We start from the raw sequence: 8,556 nt of genomic DNA, 5'->3' as shown, positions 1-8,556 counted from the left end.
CCCTCCTTAGTTTTCTGGAAAATGAAAGTAAAGAATGGCAGATTCTGTTACAGTAACCTTTCAACAAATGTTGTGTTAGTACTCATGGTTGTGATTCTTTTCTGGACTATTTTGAAGGGTTGACATCATCAATCTGTTGTTCTGCATTTAACCCTGCTGCTTTAGGAGACTTCTTAGAACAAAGCAAAAAACAATAACTTCCCAACCACAAGCTTATCCTCAAATCCCACAAACTATGTACTATGTACCCATAGTACATACCTACTTGGTTAACTGTTTATTTATGCTATGTTCTCAAATGATCTTGTCTTCATTTTATTCCCACAACTGAGGCAGCTAAAATCATTTTGTAACTGCTCCATTTTGAAAGTACTGTTTTCTCTCATTTGCTGACTCAATCTCTTTTGTGGAGACCACCTAGCATGTTTACTGGCAACACGATTGTGTGATCAGGGGTTAGGTTCTGTCCTTGGTCACCCTAGGTGTGTTCTACCACCTGAGTCCTGGGTTGTTTCAGGGCATCATTTTGGCATTTAATTTTTTCATGTTAAAGAGAAACCAAACCTTGGTAGGGAGGGGCAGTTGGGGTGAAAATTTTTATCATAAATTGCATTAACAGCTTTCAGCACTGAGCAGCACGTTTCTTTGTTCAGTTATTCACTGATATGAAAGAAGATACTGGTTTCATGAAAACCTATTTCTGAGATTTCTTATCTGATTTCCAATAAAGATTCTCAAATAAGGTGATGTTAATATGTTACCTTGAGAACCGCCATTTCACAGAGGTATGCCATGATCACTTGAATGGAATGCATTCTTTAGCCGCATTTTGACTTCCCCATATAGAGAGACAGATATCTTATTTACACTCCGAATATGAAATCTATATGAGCTTTCTTGTAATTTTTAAAAAATCAACTAAATAATCCCTGTTGTGTGCAGGACAACATAAATGTGACCTGGAACATATACAGCTTATCTTTCATTAGTTTTCTCAACAAAGCCCAAACAATAGTTTAAAGAGGACAGGAGCAGAGAAACAGCAGAAAAAGGAAAGCTCAACCTTCCTGCCTAACACATTTCTGCTAGAATATTTTCACAAGTCATTGTTATTAAACATGCTTTAAACTAGACTAGGAGCTGTTGATAGTGATTAGGGTTGAAGGAAGCCACAAAAGATAGATGTCAGAAAATGTGGCTACTGTACATATGTTATTAACCTCAAGAGAAGATTAAAGGGATATATCAGCCTATGCTTGTAAGCCTGATCTAATTTAAAAGTCTTCTGCAAGAAAACAAGTCAGACATCTGGAAGAAACTATTTCTTCTTTTCCTGCAGCCTGAGGAATGAGACAATAAGGGAGTAGTGTAATGTCGTTTGGATCAGATTTTTTAATTTTCCAATACAGACCCCTCTCCAAATGTGATCATCCCACTCCTGTCTAGGGGCCATACTATGTTAACCACTAATTTGTGGTCTATGGGTTGTGTCCTTATTTTCTTCCTGTCACTGCTGGCTCATTTCCCTTTTAAAATTTTTGCATGCATGCCTACTTATCTCTCCTGCCTCGTAGAAATGGTTGCATTTCTTCAAAATGATACCTCAGTTTCTCAGATGACAAACTGGAGAAATTTTAAGAGATCAATGTCATTTAGTTTTGTGAAGGCTAACCCTTCCAACTTTATTATTATTATTATTATTATTATTATTATTATTATTATTATTATTATTATTATTATTATTATTATTATTATTATTATTATTATTCATTAGACATGAACCTCAGTCAACTGAACATTCAAATTGACTGGTGCTGATGGTTGACACGGCTTGCTGCCAGCATCCTAGGTATCAACCAGGTACCTCCTTAAAATGTAAGATGTTCCGAGTAGCGCAGTTTTTTGTAGCATTGCTGGAGTTATTGCAGGAAGCTGCAGTTTCTTGAAATATTTTGCAAAGTTGTTGTTGTTGTTGTCATTGTTGTTGTCATTATTGTTGTTGTTGTTGTTGTTGTTGTTGTTGTTATTATTATTATTATTATTATTATTATTATTATTATTATTATTATTATTATATTCAGGCTTAAATACACATGAGCCACAAATGGGGTGTGCAGCTGCATTGTTCCTATTTGGTTCCATGTGCCAATAGGAATAGCAAAATAAACTATGAAAGTTCCTTCCAGTTTGTTTATTATGACATCTAAACCAAAGCTATGTTTCGCTTTACTAAATAAGCCAAGGATCAGAGGCCAGCTTTTGACTCTACCTAGGAAAGCAGAAAGCCAAAGTTTCTTGATCTGATGTTACAACCCCTAGAAACAGGTTCTGTGGTTTGCCTGTCCACTTCTGTTAACAAGGCATCATCAAACATGCTGCCTGTTCATAATGAAGACAAAACAGACTAGATTATTATGATTTCTAAGCACGGTAGGCTTGCATTGCGGAAATTTAAAAGCTTAGAGTTGAACTGACAATTGAAACAAAACTGGTCTTGTCCCCAAGAAGTGTGAACATGTACCATCAATCAATGGTGCCCAATTTACACTGATACTTCAAGCCTATGACCTAGAAATGAGGTGCTGTGGAAACCGAGTTGACATTACTGAACAATCGGAAATAGTGGACTGTGAGATTGAGTGTGAAAGTCTTAAATAGATATCAAAGGACCACTGCCCGACAAAAGCAGTGGAGAAATTGAAGCAAGGTAGCAATGCTAAGTTATCACCTCAGACACAGGAATGTTCATTATTTTAATGAGGTATACGTGTGGGAGAAGGAGAGGGATTCCCCCATGCTTACTCTTAATTTCACTCATGTCCCACTAGCAGTAGAGAAGGTTTTAAGAAGGGCTGATGGATAAATTAGCAAAAAGCTGTGGGGGGGGGGGCTAAAGAAAGAATCAGGAGGGAGAAGCTCTAGAGCAGGGTCTTCAAACTTGGCCCTTTTATGACTTGTGGACTTCAACTCCAAGAATTCCTCAGCCAGCGTGCCTGGGTGAGGAATTCTGGGAGTTGAAGTCCACAAGTCATAAAAAGGCCAAGTTTAAAGATCCCTGCTCTAGAGGTATGTCAATTTCCGTACAATAAGTCTCCCATGTTTCCCTCTACCTGGTAATGTGCCACATGCTAAGTTCACTGGGAAAGTGAGTCAAACATTGGCATCTGACTACCTTATAAAATGATCCCCTAACTTTCTCTCTCTTTTTTAGATTTTTATCCAGCCTTTTTTTCATACACAACTCAATGCAGCAAACATACCTAATATTCCTTCCTCCTCCTAGTTTCCCTACAACAACCCTGTGAGAGGGGTTGGGCTGAGAGAGAGGGACTGGCCCAAAGTCACCCAGCCAGCTTTCATGGCTATGGCAGGAATTGAACTTACAGTCTCCCACTTTCTAGGCCAGCAGCTCAACCACTAGACCAAATTTATTATTTCAAGTGCTTTTCCATCACCATCACCATCATCATCCTTTATATCTCAGATAAAATCTAAGGGTAGAATAGAAATACCAAAATATCATTCAATTAGAAAATATAAATACATTCAGAATATATGCCATAAAACCTAAGCAGTTCTAATTTTAAGAGAATAGTTGCCCCTTTATAATAAAAAAGAATAGATAACCTGGATGCCATAAAACCTATTAACAATATATAAGCAAGCGAATTAAAATTAAGTTACATGGGAAAATAGAAGTCCCAGTAACATGCCCTCCCTTTTAAGCTAGGTTGCATGCTGCTTCTGATCTGCCAGCAAGCCTTAAAATAGAGATACCCCCAAAAAAAAAACCACCAAAACCCCCACTTAGGACTCTCTCTGCCTGCATTTGACACTTGGACTGAAATTGATTAAGCACACCTCTCTGGTTCTGCAGACAAAGGGAATCCCCTCAAGATAAGGGAAATGTTTTGTGTCAATATTTCACTTCAGTGCCAGACTACCCTCATAAAGAATCTGTCCCAGGAAAGGATCTGCACATTTAAGATCATCCACCCCACAAGGCAAGGAAAGATCTTCCTCTCTGGACTTTGCACTTTCCCATCAAAGCCCATTACTTTATGATCAAAGCCCATTTTCACTCTACGTACTATCTACTCTTAGCTTTCCAGCTTGATGGTCACCTTTAAATTGCTTATCCTCCGTTCTGCTGTCTGGCTCTTTGAATAAAATTCTACCTCTACTTCTAGCAATTGTCCTGTGGGTTTGTTTTGTCCTGTTTCTTTGTTTTTTTCCATTGGGTAAATGGAATCATACCAAGAAAATTCTTCTAATACACGTAAGAGAAAAGCCAGTGAGTCCTGTCACTAAGGCCAATCCAGAAGCTCAGGTCCAGAGGAGCATCCCTAGTCTTTAGAATGAAACAAATATATTTTAAACCTAGATTTAAAGCCTAAGAAGACCTGTCATCTGAATCAAAACATTCTACTATGCATTTCTTTGACTTCTCTTTGGAGTAACCTTCAGTTTAGATCCCTACAACAATTCAGTCAGGTGGGCAGGGCTGAAAGAGGGAGTGAATTACTGGTCCCAAATCATTCATTGAGTGTACAGGGTTCAGTTGGGCTTCAGAGAATAGAATAGAATAGAATAGAATAGAATAGAATAGAATAGAATAGAATAGAATAGAATAGAATAGAATAGAATAGAATATCAGAGTTGGAAGGGACCTTTGAGGTCTTCTAATCCAACCCCCTGTTCAGAGAAGAAACCCTATACCATTTCAGACAAATGGTTATCCAGTCTCTTCTTAAAAACTTCCAGTGTTGTAGCATTCACAACTTCTGGAGGGAGGTTGTTCCACTGATTAATTGTTCTGACTGTCAGGAAATTTCTCCTTAGTTCCAGGCTGCTTCTCTCTTTGGTTATTTTTCATCCGTTGCTTCTTGCCCTGCCTTCAGGTGCTTTGGAGAATAGCTTGACTCCTTCTTCTTTGTGGCAACCCCTGAGATATTGGAACACTTCTAGTCAACCTTTTCATCACTACAGCCTTATCTAGTTGTGAATTTCCGAGTCTCTCAAGAAATCTTTATCCCTTGGGTTTTCTCATTAAAGACATGGCTGGGTGCATCATGTTTTTTTTAAAATAACAAATTTTATACCAAGACAGAAAAGGCAGCAATTAAAATACAATTAAAATTCTTCGACTCCTTTTCTTCTATTTATTGTTCTGCCGCCACCAGTGGAAAATTCCAAACCATTCATGAGAAGACAAACCTATAAATCAAGCTACATTAGATATATATAGTTTCTAGCCTTCAATAAAGAAAATGTAGCTGCAATAAATTTTGAAATGAGAGTTTTAGCATTTTAGGTTTATAAACACTTTAGTCATTAATGCTCATAATGTCAGTGTTGATTTGTTATGTGCCTATTAAAGGCCATTTTACTTGGCAGCCGTGACGAATGGGCTGGATAAAATACTGAATTGTAAAATATGAATATTATATTAAGTTTAATTTTAGCCTGAGGGAAGATAAGTCATGTGACCCCAATTGAAGGTCAGCTAGCAGATTTTTTTTCACGGTACAATGTGACTTAAAATGACACAACCACTGAAGCTCAAATAAGGAAACTGAGGAGGAAAAAGGAAATGAGTTTATAGATGAAATGCTGAGAGCAGATTGAATACAAACAGTCACTAGCACAGGCAACTGAATTGTGTAAACATTTCCATGAAAGGTGATGACAAGGATGTTTGCTTCAGGTTTTCTTAAATCAGAGTCAGCATTTTTTGTGGGGTTTTTTTGTGCTGCATTTCTATTTAACTCTTGCAGGAAGTCTAGCAGTCTCTCTTCCCCTCTCCCCTTTTTCTTCAAGTCGGATCGGAAATGACAGAGCCAAAGGCAAATAGTGTTGTCTCACATTTGCTAGTAGTTTTAGAGTTTCAGATCTGTTTTATTTTCTCAGTTCCAGGTCTGCTTCAACACTCGCTGAAATCTGTGACCGCTGTTCTCCTAGATTATATGGAAACATTTTATATGACAGAAAGAATAAACATAAATAGGTTTCAAAGATCACATTAAGTTTCTTCCTGCAATATTTCTTATTTGATTTCCCCACCAAGCTCATTACACTTTAAACTTGCATTGGCACTGTCAGTAAAATGGGCCAGACCTTGTTTTAACTGTGGAATATCTCCTTTCTCCTTTTAAGTGGCCTGGATACTCAGACTTCAGTTAGTAAGCACCTCATTAATTATCCCCTGAACACTAATGTCTGCAGACAAGAAACCCTTGTTCTATTTCCTTGGGGAAAGGCAGGAATCTGGTTTAAAGTCTGAGGGCAGAAAAACAAGAGGCATGAAGCTGGCGATCGATGAATGAAGATAGGTTTCATCTTAAAATAAGGTTTCTTTGCTCCATTGCTGCATGGGTAAATGAATCTCCTTCATTTCGCCTGGTTTGTTGGTTCGTAATAGGATTTTCAGGTCAGTGTTTAAAGGAGACGTTTCCTTTGGGTTAAAGAGAGATGGATGGTTTCTTTTTATAATACTCTTTTTATATATATAAAAGCCCAGAGGGAGCGAGAGCCTGTCACAGAAGACAGGACACTTAGTTCCAGCACCACATCACTGGCTGGCCAATAACATTTGGCACCTGAGGCAGAATATCTAAATTGCACACAGTACTGGTAAAAATAATTAACAATTGGCCCTACTAAATGCCATCCCAAATTGGCCCTTTGTGGTGAATGCTTCGATCTTCTTAACAGAGAAGAGAATCACAGATTTTTCCACAGTTTTTTCTGTCATACTCATACAAATTCTTCCAAACTTAGGCTGTCTCTCTGGAGTCTGGCAAATCAAAATGGCTCCTTTTCAGAAATGGCTCTTTGCAGGGAAGACACAGCAAGACCATGGCAATTGCTCTAACTATGCAAGGAGCTGTGCCTCCATTAGAAATGATTCTACAGGGGTTTAGAGTATATGTGAATGAAAAGGAAATGTGTGCATGGGTTGGTGACATGCATGTTAAGCTTAGACTTTGTACTGAAGAAAGGCTACCAGATCTGGAGTGCAAAAATCCAGATGACTGCTAGATGGTCATCTGGATTTTTATAGCACAGATCTGACAGCTCTGATTAAAATATAATGGCATTTGCTTGATTTTGATTTTTTAAAATTTTGCTTTGGAAAATATGAGTTATTGCTTAGAGTTACATGTAAAGCAAACCACATAACAAACCATTCAACAAACCACAATTAACCCATGACAAAGCACAATGTATGAATTCAAACTGTATGTATTGTACCCCTTCCTTGTATATAGCCCACAGAGAGTTCCCAGAGGACAATACACACCTGTCCATGGCTTTAGAGACAAAAAGATTAATGTCAGCCATTTTTTCCATAAAGTCAGCCCCAAAACTTTGGATAATACCCTCACTCATTATACTTTGATGCCTCCGTGTATAAGCTAATAGGAAGTGTTATTCATATTACCCTTATCAGCAACTGGCATTTGTGGGAAAGGGTATCAAAACTGGGAATCTTCTGTCCCTCCCATTTTGAGGAATCTTCTGTCCCTCCCATTTTGAGGAATCTTCTGTCCCTCCCATCATGGTTGCATACACGTTCAAAAAGCACAGAGTTTATATTGGGATGCTGCATCTCTTATCTTGCCCATTTCAATCCACAGACAGCACTGTACAAAATATGCTCTCATCCAGGGCAAAACAGTAATCTGGCTAAAAGTAAGACTTCTAGAGGTCCTTCAAGTGATACAAAGCTAAACAAATTTGACAAGAGTCCATGAACTGATGTTTTGACATGCAGAGATTAATTCTATTTTAAGATTCCTTTGAAGAGCTTCACTTCAAAGTCTCAGGAAGTAATAGCACCATTGACTCAAGTTGTTGTTAAGACTACATCTGAAATACAAACTGACAGAGCTGAACAAAAGATAGCATGACAAAATATGAAAAAGAAGGGTTGTGAAAGGGAGAATTGACTAGAAGGCACCGTTTGAGGAAAGATGGAAAACGTTTTTAATGACTTTCATAAGACCGTTTCTTTAAAACCTGATGGACTTCGTTTACAACTTTCTCCTAGAAGCTAAAGATAAAAGCAACAATAGCTTTAAAGCTTCAATGTGCGTAAGCATGGATATACTATTAAAAAAAAATCAATACAGATTAATTTCTAAAAATCTATGATGATCTCAGAGTGCACTACAACCTCCCCCAGCTTTTTCCCCACTTTATTTGTATCCTGCCTTTAATATTTTTACAAATAACTCAGGCAGAAAATATATCCAACACACTTTCCTCCTCATATTTTCCTCACAGCAACAACCTTGTGAGGTGGGTTGGACTGAGAGAGAATGACTGGTTCAAAGTAATCAAAGTCATGGTTAAGGTAGGACTTGAACTCACCGTCTCGTGCTTTTCAGCCTCGAGCCTTAACCCCTAGACCAAAGTGGCTCTCCTTAACAGTAGCTTTCTGAATGTGATCAGGGAAGGAATTTGATGTCCACATGATACTCTTATAGAGGGCTGGTACTGCTACTGAGAAGCAGTGCCTTCTAGATTCAATTCCCTAAATTTCCTGGAAAT

This window comes from Protobothrops mucrosquamatus, unplaced genomic scaffold (genome assembly GCF_001527695.2).
Source record: "Protobothrops mucrosquamatus isolate PMUCROS unplaced genomic scaffold, P.Mucros_1.0 scaffold_184, whole genome shotgun sequence".
Taxonomy (NCBI): domain Eukaryota; kingdom Metazoa; phylum Chordata; class Lepidosauria; order Squamata; family Viperidae; genus Protobothrops; species Protobothrops mucrosquamatus.
This window is presented reverse-complemented; position numbering follows the sequence as displayed.